The sequence below is a fragment of the Mauremys reevesii genome, linkage group 2, assembly GCF_016161935.1.
Source record: "Mauremys reevesii isolate NIE-2019 linkage group 2, ASM1616193v1, whole genome shotgun sequence".
NCBI lineage: Eukaryota > Metazoa > Chordata > Testudines > Geoemydidae > Mauremys > Mauremys reevesii.
The window spans coordinates 69,517,546-69,531,299 of record NC_052624.1 but is presented as its reverse complement, the minus strand read 5'-3'; the positions used below and the strand labels follow the sequence as shown (position 1 = coordinate 69,531,299).

At 39.2% G+C, this 13,754-nt stretch overlaps 1 protein-coding gene across 7 annotated transcripts in view; it reads left to right on the top strand.

The window, feature by feature from the left end:
* Positions 1–13,754, top strand: part of ZNF385D (zinc finger protein 385D) — a 609,937-nt gene that overhangs the window by 187,852 nt on the left and 408,331 nt on the right. The window lies entirely within an intron of this gene.

The following is a 13,754-nucleotide window of genomic DNA, read 5'->3' as shown; positions in this document are numbered from 1 at the left end:
TTCAGTGGTGGAAGGGCACGTAAAAACTTGCTATTTAGGGGGATAGAGAAGAACAAATGTTTTAAAATCAGAAATTAGTTTTATAACTTGGCTCCAACCAAGGGCGGCAGGTGTGGGACCTCTCCCCCGTACTAGCTTTTCTGTAAAGATTTGCTTCTTTTCCCTGAGCTGCAGCAACTTCAAAGGGTCTGTTGGCATTAGCACAGCTTGGGTGGAAGCAGCCAACAGTTTGTTGAATATTTGTACAGGCTTTCTAATCCCACAAGTCCCTTTGCTGTTTTATATGCAAATATAATGAATGATTAAATGAACAGAAAAAAAACATGAAACATATTCTAAATATATTGTTCCCCAAATAGATTATTTCAGATCATTGTCAGTCCCAATTGAATACCAGTGTAGTGATTATTAGTTAATTTCCGGTTTGATAGATTATAATCACATAGCTGGAATCCAATCAGGTTGCCTGGTACATCTTGTTTTCCAGTGCGAAGTATTTAAGTGCATCTGCCTGGTGTACTATAAAAAATTATAAATTTATTATAGTGGGGCACTGATTACTGTAGCCTGATTTAGGGTGTTCAAATAATATTAATTTAATCAATGTTATTGTATTGTATTTTATTAATAATATTAATTCTAATGTAATTATTAATATTACTTAGTATGAGTTTTAGGCTTGCCAATCTGTTTGATCAGAAGATAAAAGTTCTTTTCACAAATCAGGCTCTACGGAATTTACAAATGACCCTCGGGGGTATGACAGGATACAGCCTTAAAGACTTTTTATTGAAATCAATAATAGTAAGTAAATGGTAAAATACTCAGTTACAAAGTTATAATTGCATTGCTGCTATTTAAAAAGATATATATGATAATATAGTATTATATGCAACAAAGGTTTGTTAATATACTCACACCCTTCCTTGATAACCAGGTGATAAGAGACACAGGACCAGCCTTGCAGTTCAGGTTTCTCAATTTGTGTGTGAGGAATGCAATGCTCAGAAAAAGCTAATGCTACTTAGGGTTTATTTGACTAACTTAAACTTAAAATCAAAACCTAATAAACTAAGAATAAAAACTTAGGGAAACCAAGCTTAGCCTAGTTCCCTTGAAACTTAAAGTTTAAGAAAAACAAGTACAGCCTACTAATAGTAGCAGTTATTGTAGATAGATAGAATAGATAGAGAGTGGAGGAAGTAAGAAAGAATGATAGAGCAGAGTACTCTAGCAAGGTGGGTCACCTCTTTTATGGGGCACAAGTGCCGGAAATCCTTCCTCCTATGCCCAAATTTCATTCCTCACCCACAAAATGTTAGAATACACTTACTCCATAGGCTAGTACAGGGGTAGGCAACCTATGGCACGTCTGCCGAAGGTGGCACTCTAGCTGATTTTCAGTGGCACTCTCACTGGCCGGGTCCTGGCCACCAGTCTGGGGGGGTCTGCATATTAATTTAATTTTAAATGAAGTTTCTTAAACATTTTCAAAACCTTATTTACTTTATATACAGCAATAGTTTAGTTATATATTATAGACTTCTAGAAAGAGACCATCTAAAAACGTTAAAATGTATTACTGACACGTGAAACCTTAAATCAGAAAATAAATGAAGACTCAGCACACCTCTTCTGAAAGGTTGCCGACCCCTGGGCTAGTATGTTTGTGCGTATTGATGACACCTATATATGCGCATAAGTTTTCTTGTGGTGTACCTGTTAAGTCTGTGGGTACAACATTGAAAAACCTTGTATGCCATTCTCCATTGGTCTAGATAAAAGTCATAGACATAGGCATGGGTACTTATCTATTTAGGTAACAAGATATAGGTCAACTTTGCTTTCTGATTAAAAGGCGTTAATATAGATACGCCAACTTTGCCTTTGCTTAATATACAGGATATGGCCTGTAGGTCTCTTGCATTACAGCCAAACTTATTTTTAATATAAATTTATAAACCTATTACAATACATTAAATACTTAAACTATAAGAAAAATATATATATTAATGCAAGCAAGCAGGTTAATCCTATAGGCTATATTACAAACACATTATGTTATGTATGAAATAATTTTTCTTTTCAATACCCTGTTTTCTTCTTAACTTCAGATTGGTATTTCTCTTGCTTGGTTTCTGCTTAAAGAAGAATTTGGGGGAAAAGTTTGAGCAAAAAATTAATCTGTTTGGAGTACAAAGCCTTTAATGTCTCCATTGTGGAAGCAGCTGGGGGTAAAGTTGGAATTTGGCAGAGAAAGATCCCCATTGAGGATAAGTGATATGCAGTGTTCCAATGAACATTCTTTTTTCCATATCTCAAAGTTAAAGTGGTACACCTCCTTCCAGCACAGCTCTGCCTCAGGTAGCCTGGGGCATATAGCAAATATTTTATTAACTATTGGGACAATTTGTATTTTGCACATACCTACAGGAAAGATCACCCAAAACATCAAACATAAGCTTTGGACAGCAAAAAAATGCCAATATGTGGAGCCATAGCTTTTATGCCATTGCAGCAGGTGTTTATCTACTTGTTTCAGTGCATTCCAAGAGAAATTTGCAGTTCTGATAAATGAAGCATTAAGCATCTCTATGTAGCAGACATGTTAAATATGTGTTAGAGTAGTCCAAACATTATAATTTTATGTAATTCTTTCGGCAAAGAAAGCAATAACAAGAACAGATAAACTGGATTCCAGAAATCTAGCAATAGAACTCCATAATTCTCCTCACCCTTTAGAAATAGGGGAAGATACTTTAGTGCACATCAAATAAGAGACAGACAAAGTCTGATCCAAAGCCCATTTTAGTCAATGGAGGTCTCCCCAATTACTTACCGGGCTTTGGTTCAGGCCTTGAGAGAGGGAGTAGCATAGGCAAGTGACCGTATGTCAAAGTAGTGCAGGGGATATAGCTACATTACATGCATTAATGGAAGATGTCTAACTACATCATTGCATTGCTTTGAACATCTCAGTCATTTTCATTCAGGATTAAATTGAGGCTAACACTCATTTCATTTATGGCTAGTGCTGTGAACCTTTTCATGATGCCATTTAGCAGTGGGATGTTTCTACGGGAAATTATTTCTGTATTTGTGGGCCCTGTGAGTGCTGAGTAAATTTAGCCCCTTGGCTTGAATACCAGAGGACTTATCTATCATAAGGAACTTATATGTCCCCCATTACTGTAATAAGCGAGTTATCATGATTGTTAACGTTCATCCTCACAACATTCCTTTGATGTTGGGTAGTGCCATTATCCCCATTTTACAGATGGGGAACTGAGGCACGAAGGCATGAGTGACTTGCTTGCAGTCACACAAGAAGTCTGTGGCAGGACAGATAGAACCTGACTCTCCCAACTGCTAGGCTAGCACCCAAACCACTGAACCATTCTTCCTTTCTAAGGATCATCTTTTTTGTGTCTCATCCTGATGTGAAGGAGATTGGTCTAGGAGTGGCTCTAGCAGAGTGATTTCTTGTGAGGAAAAAATGAGGATTTTTCATTGTCTTTTTACGCCTTTTGAGTTGCCTTTTTTTTTTAATGTTGGCACAGCTCACCAGAGCAGTGGATGAGCATCCTGTAAGTGTGAATATAGGAGATGCATTGCTGAGAATTCATTCGATTTTCATATCACTGCAATGTAATTCACAATGATTAATACATTTAGCATTTGTGTGACTGAGATAACCCTCTATAGATGTGTTCCTGCAGCTGTACATAAGTATCTGCAGGAGGAGGGGTCTATAAAGATTTATTTGCAAGGGTCCTTTTACTACTTTTTTAACAAGCAGCTTTTAGTGGCTGTTTATGACTTTGGCAGAGCTGTGGGCTGTCTCCTAGGACTACTCACATTTTAGGGAACAGGTGTCTTACACATTGCTTTATTTGTAAATTAAGAGTAAACTTCACAGTCTGTCCACTGTGTATTTGAATCACTCCAGCTGAGTGTTGCTAGCAATAGCCAGTTGCTTTGAGAAAAGAGGGCACTTTTAATATTTCCTTAGCTGAAAGTGCTTGGGAGTCATAATCTTGGTATGTTTAGTACTTAGTTTTTACAAACAAGTCTCCTTTCCTCCTGCCTCACTTACTTTATTTCATACACATCCTCCATGGGAGACTGACTTTCCTGTATTCAATTGAAATAATTATCCTTTTAATTATTGCCCGTTTGTAAAGCAGAATGTCCAAAGGTTGCTAAAGCAGCTGGATGTACAGGAACAAGGGAAAGCAGAAAGCAATAATAACCCTCAAACTAATCTTAAATTCCATTCTCTTAGTTGATTAAAAAGGAGAATCACTTATGAGCTGATTAAAACAAAAAATATAAAAATGTAAAAAATATAAGTTGAAAAATCTGAGTTAACCCTAGTTGAGTAGAGTGCAATTCGGAGAACAAGACATCCCTGTAAAGAGAAAATTGGAGACTCAGAGCTTTTGAGCCACAAAATTATGACAAAAAATTATTAGACACCATACTTATAAGTGATTTTTAAAAAATACTGCCTCAAGTTGTAAGTTCGAAGCACCTTTTTATTTCTATAGTTGGATAAATCAAACAAAAATAGATTTGACTAAATAATAAAGGGTGCTGTATCATCTGAACAGTGCTAGGAACTGGGAACAAATTAGAAAACCAAAACAAAAAACTCTCTGTGCTAGGGGGGAACAATAAAGATGCAATTTGCATAATCACCTGAGTTCAGGTGCTCATTGAAAGCTTTTCTGAGCTGTTAAAGGCTCCTCTGAGACCCCCTTTCCCTTTCCCTCTCTGATTTTCTAATAGTACCCTGGCTTTTTTTCCTTCACAACAGGCCTTCCATCCTGCACACTCCTGCCCCAATATATCGGCTTTTATAATGGTTCATACACTCGCTGTGTAAGTGGCAGGAACTTGAGGGAAAAGGCCTCTAATGTGAATGGCAGGCCTGTGTTCAGGTGGAGGCTTGTAGTGTCTTCTCCCTCTTTCCATGCATCAGGAATCTCTAAGGGGTAGGCCATAGTGGTGGCATGCTTTCTCATCTTTGTTACCCCTTTTTGTAGGCAGTAGCAGCAAAAGCCAGAGTGGTCTGGTGGGATTCTGCATGTCTGGCAAAATCTCTGCTGGATCATATGTTGATTCATTGCTTCCCTACAAGTGCCTATGCCAGTGAGTTTTCAGTCAAGCATGACGCACATTTTAAAGTTGTTCTCTCCTGATGGAAAATCTGGTGGAAGGCAGGCAGTAGCAAGGGTGTCCCTCTGGGATATAGGTTGTTAATGTCATGTACCTGCAGGCATGAATCCATCCCTAAAACAGAAACACAGACTACACATTGTCTCTCAGCTCTGTGTATACTGGTACTAGATGAGCTATGTCCTTGGGGATCTGTTTTGTGGTGACTTCCCAAGATTTAGTGTTGCATTTGGAGGGGTTTTTTTTGTTTTTGTTTTGTTTTTTCATTTTCTGTTTCAGTGAAATAGAATACCTCATCCTGTGAACATGAATAACTGTTGTGTATTGGTTAATACTGTACCTGTGGTACCAAAATGCCTGTTGGGAGAAAAAAACTAGTGCCATTATAGTTATGGATAGTCATAATAGGTAATGCTAATGCCTTTGGGTATTTGGGGAGGAGGGGAAAACAAAATAGAGTTTCTTTGTCAAGAAAATTGCTCTCAGTGCACTAAAAATGACATCAGTATTTCTGACATGCATTCTCAAGAGCATGTGCAGTGGCCACATTTGATAAGTCTGTCAATAATATATGGAGTAAAGAGTCCCGCAGTAGTTGTTGACACTGTACATCATAATGACTTCAGAGACTTTGTAGTCTGTTGTGTCACTAATGCACACATTTATGTGATAAAGTAGAATGGCTCACAGGAGCCATTAGAAATAGACATGTGAATAATCCAAGTTTTAAAAAGTGTCCAAATGGTGCTTACAAGGTAAACAGCTATGGCAAAAAATAAAATATAAAATAAAGAAATAAAATTAAAATGTCCCCAGATGTAGTATCAATCCTTGCAATAGATAAGCCATTACAGTCAAATCAGCCAGTAATATACACTGACTCCTCTCACTACCCCTAATGCTAGTGGCCAAATCCAAGTATCACTGAAGTCAGTGAGAATTTGCTCATGACATCAGGGGGACCATGATTTGCCCCCAGATAACCACATGTGCCTATTAGATTTGCAATGAAGCTCAACAAAAAAGTTAATTACACGTGTTATACTTACTGCTAACACTGCCAGCCTTGATACTCCTTTTGTCTCCTCCTTTCACCAAAAGATACCTGCCTGCTTCCCATGCCATGCTTTAAGCTTGGAATGTGCTTCCAAAGTCAGAACTCCCCCCTTGGCTTGTTCAAATCACTCTTAATGCTTCCTTGGCCACCATGACCACACAGAATGACGTGTTACGCTTTTTAATTAAATGATAAAAGTTTCACCCATTTATGTGCATGTCTCCCTAAACTGACGGTACACTTAATCCTATATCTTTAACCTGCAACTTACTTTTTCCCTTCTTCTTGCTGCATTTTTATATCCTCACCTATCTGTCAGGTCCATCATGTAAACTCTAAGGGCTAGATGCACCAAGGTACATAGCTGCCTAAGTCCAATACATAAGCACCACTGACAGTCCCAAAATCAACACTCAGCTGCCACATAACCCTGAAGGTTCCCAGACACCTACAGGTGTCAAAGTTTCCACCGATATGAATGCAACAAGCTGCCTGAGTTCTGATGCTAACAAGCTGCTTAGAGTTTAGGCATGCTCTGAGCATGCCCACCAGATTGGGCCTTCAAGCAGGTTGGGTCTGGTTTGGGGAAAAATGACAAGCCTGACTCTCCCACACCCCACGAGAGTGCCCTCATCACTGGGCTGTAAAGTCCCTTTTTCCCCTCTGGCCCAGTGAATATTTAATTCTTCATACAAGGTGGAACATCTCCAGCAGGAGAGATTGAGAGAGTCCTGCCCTGGAATAACCAATAGTCTGGTGTTTAGGGCACTCTCCTGGGGTGTGGGAGACTGGTGTTCAAGGTCCCTGAATCAAGCAGACCAGGAATTTGCATCTGGATGTTTCACATCCTGGTGGTTAACTACAGTGGGGTGGGTGTGTCTCTGGTTTTTTATTGGTAAGGGATGACCTGATTTAGGCACCTATTTCCAGGAGAGGGTTTGCATCTGAGAATCCCAAGCAAACAGGTTCCTCCCTCCAGCTCCCAAGTACAGATCAGTGGGCGTTAGATGTTTAAGTCCCTTTGGGCCCTAAGCGCACCATACCTTCCCTCTGTATTTCACTCCTTCTTAGCTTAGGTGTCTTTTGCTTAGCTTGCTGGTCTCTGAAGATCCCTGTCTTAGGCTCCTAACTCTCTCCTGCATTGTATGAAGAACCTGGTTGTCTAACTCAAGGCTGAGGATTCCTCTGGGTGGCAGGGCACCTAGGAGCTAGGCATTGTAATAACTGATTCTCTTTGTGGATCTAGCCCTAGCTAAGCTCTTGGAGATAAGTACCTGTTTTTTTGTGATGTGTGTATATGCATAGCACAATGGGACCCTAAATCCTGACTGGGATTTCTATTCTGGACTGCAATACAAAAAATAAAGTTTTTTTTAAATATTGAAGAATTACTCTTTATTAGTGTTTTTGCCTAGGGACAATTGTCACCTGTGACAGAGAGTGCAGATAAATCATCCAAATCCTTCCTTTGGTTTGGTGGTAGAATTTTAACATGATGGCTTGCAAACCGCCCTTCCAGTTTATCACTGAGTAACTTTGTTTTTAACATACCTATAAATAGACGCCAGTCGTTATGATTCATCTTCAGTCCTAGCCTCAGACGGAACATGTTTATCGGACCAAAGCCAGACTTCAATCAGGTTTTCTAAATGTTCTGAAATTTTAGTAGCTTGCAGCTCATATAGGCCTTTTTTAGCCTGAACTGAAATTATATGAACATTTATTTTTTTATGGAGATCTTAATGCAGCCAACAACTGAGAGAAAGATTTACATTTAACAGGAGTCTAACTGTTTCTTGATTTACTCAGTGGACTTCAAATCCTATAAAAGTACCTACTCACTGTACCTACCAGGGTCAGCCTGCCCTAGTCTGAAATTAACAGGATTCTACCAGTGAGCAGCTTTCAAGTTCAATGCGTTTCCATGGCTTAAGTGTTGCAAGGCATAGTTGTTGAAAAAAACAAAAACATTCTGAAACTGTTCAGGAGGTAAATCCCGACTGTGCCACTTTTCCGTTACTGCTTAGTACAACACACTGTTTAACTCTACCTCCAAATCTTCTCTTGAGCCTCAAATCAGCATCAAACGGAAAAGCAGCATGGTCAGGACAGCATTCTATATCTCTCACAGCTTCAAAACACTTTTTTTTCCAGCTTACTCTCCAAACAGTTGAGTCTCTAAATTGGTATCACATAGGTGACATGGCTTAGGAGAGTACATCTCTCATAGTATTAAATTGCCTATTTCCCTAAAAACAAAAATAAAATACAAATAACTGGATAAAACACAAATGTTTTCTGGCATTTAATGGAGCCGACGGAGCAGAGTTGTGAAAATAAGTACTTGTACAATCATTATCAACCTGGGCTCTTCCTTTACTTACCACTGACACTTCTGGAAGTGATGGTTTTCTTTAGGGGCCTGCTGTTTCTTGAGGTGCTATGTGTACTTTATGGAAACAAAAGGCTAGAATCAGCCTCCCTGAGAGTGTTTTGGTTCAAGACTGATGAACAATGCCCCAGGATACAGGTTCAGAAGAGGTGAGGATAATTTCTGGGACCCTGCTTATCACTGTAATTACTCATGCTGGACTTGAAGCTCATAATCTTCCTTCAGACTAATAAAAAGCTACAGATAGTTTCCTGGTCTGTGTTTCAGGGAGCCTACATTACTAGCTATTATGACGGTCTCTGATATCATAGTGGGGACCTGGCCGTCTCTTCAGTTTAATCTCAAATCCATTTGTTACTCGCATTTCACTAGCTCATATCAGGTGAAAATATAAACGGGCCCTACGCTCTAAAGCTCTCCAACACTGTTAGCTCCTTGTAGGAGAAATACATTTGTAATTGGTCCCTCATGCACTACAGGTATGGCAGGAATCAGCTGGTATTTAGGGGATGGGGTTCAAAAGGTGACCCTCTCTTTGTTAAAGGGCTTTGCAAACAAAGTAGTATTAGAAGCAGAATAGGTCCACTAAGTAGAGGGATGAAACTGAGACTCAAATCACTTGAAATTCCGTACTCCTTTAGGCTGTCCTTTAAAAAGAAAAAATAAGCAAAAGAAATTGTGGACAATTTGGAAATAATGACTTTGTGTTGCTAAAAAAGTAAGTAAAGGCATACTTGAAGGGACTGGAGCATATACAGGGCTAATTGATGTGTTTGAATGATATGCATTTACAGTGTTAAGGGAATTAGCTATGCTCTGATCATTATTTCTGAAGTCACAGTAAATTAGGCAGGAATTGGGGGATGGAAACGCTTATAATGCTCTCCAGTAGAAAAAGTGTTGTGATGCTGTGTATAAGAAAAATGACCATTTATATCATTGTTGCCACCACTGTTATACAATTGCGACAAAGCCTTCATTGCACAAAGTATCTTGCATGTAAGGTATCAATGGGAAAGTTACGATTATCCTGTGTATATGCATGTATCATCCTTGTATCTGAAATTATGAATATTGGCTATGTATTTGTATCTTAAACATGTGTTGTGCTCCTGGGTGACATTCTCCAGATAGATTTACATCAGGCCTAACTACTATGTGTTGATGTTCCATTAAGGACACTCAGCTCACAATGGGCCATTGAAGAAATTCATCTGGCCCAGTAAACCTTTCCTGTGGATGCCTCAGAAAGAGTATGTGCAATGGCTGCCCTGTTAGTCAGCAAAGCATATAAGGACATGTGATCCTGGACTCCATCTTGGGCCTGTAACTTTCCATGTACCTGGGCTGTGGGCTTTGTTTAGGTCAGTAAATTTCCATGCACAGGTCAGAGGATATAAAAGACACCTGACATACCTCCATTTTGACTGTGGATTTACAACTAAAAGGAGTATTTTGAACTATGGACTGAGGACCTTCCAATCTTTTGGAAGTTGCCAGAGAGACTTTTGTAGCCAGTAGCCTATTACATCACTGATACAAACCTGATATAAGGACTTTGCCATCATTTGTATATATGTGATCTATTAACCATTCATAACTCTCTTATTTTCTTTTATTAATATATCTTTAATTAGTTTACTAAGGATTGGCGGACAGCGTAGGGTTTGGGTAAGATCTGAGATATATATTGACCGGGGGTAAGCGTTTGATCCTTTGGGATTAATAAGAACCTCACATATGGTGAAATGGGTTTTCAGTATGCCCCCACTATATTAGACCAGTTTGTCTGGATGGGAGCCAAGGACTGGAATGCATAAAGGGGACTGTGTTTGGCTTCTGGTTAACCAGTGTGGTACCGCAGAAGTTCTTTTATTATTGGCTTGGTAAATCTTATTATTGAATAAACCACCAGTTTTGAGGATCATCTGCCCTGTCCCTTGCAGTCTGCCCTGAGCGTGGCATTCTCAGTGTGGTCCATCTGAGGCATGTGATCAAAAGTGTGACTTTGGCAACTGGCATCCTATAAATCTAGATGGCGTTCCTTGTAAAATAATGGAACAAATATTATTTAAAACATGTTTCTGAGCATCTAGAGAAGAGCAGAACCCTCTGCAATAAGAATCATGGATTTCTAAAGAACAAACAATGCCAGACAAACTGCTACCCTTACTCATTTGAAGTAGCACACTACCATGTGAATAATCCCATTGATTCCAGTGGGACTGTTTGAAAATTGAGGTGCTACTCTGCATGATATTAAGATCTGTCAGAGTGCAGAATATTCTCCTAAGGAAAGGGGCAAAGGCCCATTACATGAGACTTTGTAAAGTAAACTGAGCAAAGTACTAGGAAATGTACTATATAGAAAAATCTCTGCACTTTCTCCCATCTCTGGATTCAGTTATTTCCATGGCTCTCCGGTGAGTTCAGGGAAGGAACTGGAAAAGGAAGACCATATCTTAGTAATTATGAATGTTAAAATTGAAATACTGAAGTAGACCAATTGTATTCTAATATGCTGACACTCGTAGTGGTCTCCGTTGGATGCTTCAAAGGAAGATGAAACAAGACCACGTCTGTAATACATCTGTCCATTTCTTCAGTATGGTATCCCATGCTTGACCAGAGAGTAAGACTTTGTAACTATCCTCATTTGTTTAACTGTAGATTCTGTTCTTGGGGCAAATACTGAAATCACTATTCAGTTTTTACTCTGGCAAAGCTCTCATTGACTTCAAATGATGATTTACTTGACTATGGACTGAATAAGGAGCTGTTCACAAAGATTGTTTAGATACAGATAGAGTTGCCTGGTGGGATTTTCAGAAACACCTAAGCAGTAGAGCTGAGCAAATAACTGATTCCTCCATTAGGTATCTGAACCAAAACATAAAAAAAAGATTAAATGGTTTGATTCAAATTGAAAACTTTTTTTCCCTGGCTTTCTTGCCAAAAAGAAGAAAACAGAAAAAATTGTGCAGGTTGATTTGAATCAACATTGCTGAAACAAAATATCAATTTGAAATGACATTTTGAAACATCTCTTTTGGAAAATATTGAAAGGAAAATAAATGGAAAGTGTCAAAAAATCATCATATTTTATTCAGCCAAAACTATTTGCCAAATTTGACCTAACTTTGCAAATAGTTTTGATTGCCCCGAAACTGTACTTTTTTGTGTGGATTTAATATTTGCCAATACATTGTTTTCTAGCTCTACTAAGCAGGTTAGGCACTTAGCAGGTTAGGCACTTAGTGGGATTTCAAAAAAACAACAACAAAAGTTTGTTGGTTTTGTTTGTTTGTTTTTAATCTGCCTCTTCAGGTGCTTAACTACATTTGAAAATCTGGCCCTTTAGGATTTGGTCTACTAACTGTTCATCTAATCCTTTTTACTATAAAGGATATAAAAATGATGTAAATATTGTCATCTTAGTATTTTCTGTATTTTATGTCACCTTCCAAATATAACTTTACACCTTACTCAGCACTGTAGAAAATATACTACAAGCCCATCTGTTGTGCTAGCCCCTCTTTGCCTCATTCAATTATATACACATATATTTTTAACTACAATAAAACCTCATTAATTCTCACTTTGCTATTTTACAAACATGACAATTTTCACAAAACTCAGCAGTCTTGCCCCATTTCTCTGGAAAATAAAATAAGATATAATAAGAGAGTGCTGCAGTGAGGTCTCATAATTGCTAAGGCATCAGAGAAATTTTGTGGTCCGTTATGCAAGAGGTCACATTAAATGGCCACATTCTGGCCTTAAAACCTCAATTTACAACTTTTACAAAATGTATTGTTGTTTGCTTGCACATTAGTGTTTTGAAATATAATTAAACCAAGCTACAGTTGTCAAAAATGATCAAAATGCACTTTCAGTACAATAGCCTTGATTTGGTTTTCTACCATGTTAGCTTGCTTATTTGCAAAATTCAGCAGTCTGCAATGGGTATTCTAGTCACTAGTTTGAGTTGGGAAGATTCCACGGTATTTTCATCGCACCCGCTGCTACTTTCAGATAGTTTGCTTATTTTTATTTATTCACGATGCTTTTATTTTCATTTTGTAAGACACAAGAGAGGTGCACCTGTGTGTGGACAGCTGTTTGTACTTTTGCGAATACAATTGTAATGTTTTCACACTGGCATTTTCTGCTGTGTCCATTGCTGTCAATGATTTTTGTGGTGAGATAAGTCAGCTGCCATTACAAAGAGGCTTTTTATAAATTAGGATAAAATTAGCGTGTGGGTTGACCACAAGACATGTATGGAAGCTGCTATGACTGCGGTTTGATCAAACTAATGAAGAGTCTTAACACATTTATAAACTAGCATTAGAGAAATAGGAAATTTAAATTTTAGAATGCTAGTTCCACTGAGAGAAGAATGTTCCCAACTCATGTTGTTGTGTAGCTAACACAACCTGTTAGGCACTCCTAACACTTTTTCATCCTCGATGAAACTTTGATTCTCCTGTGATGCTTTCTGGGGGATCCCTGGGGCTTTGAGGCCAGGGCCGGCTCCAGGCACTAGCATTCCAAGCAGGTACCTGGGGCAGCAATCTGCAAGGGGCAGCAGTACCTGTGTTTTTGCCCCCAAGCAGCGCGCCGAATTGCCGCCGCGGATGGCGGGGGCAGTCCGTGTACCATTAGGGCAGCACGCACGTTGGCGGCAATTCAGCAGCAGCTTCTATGTTCAGCTGCCCGCGGTGGCGCAGCTTCTGTCTTCCGGCTGAAGACAGAAGCTGCCGCCGAATTGCTGCCGCCGCAGAAACATGCGTGCCACCCTAACGGCACACGGACTGCCCCAGCCGTCCATGGCGGCAATTCGGCGCGCTGCCTGGGGCGGCGGAAACAGTAGAGCCGGCCCTGTTTGAGGCACATCTATCCTCAAATCAATCTTCAAATCAATGAGAGTTAGACATGTAGATGCTTTGAAAATCCCATCTGGTGCCTGTCTGACTCTAAATGACTTCCCTAAAGTTACTCTGAGTAGAGCTGTTCCCCCTAAATAGCAGGTGAGCACTCTAACTACTGGACCAGCCTTCCTTTCAAACATGTGAGCAGAACTTCAATAGGAGTTTCACACATCCGTTTGAAGACAGGTAT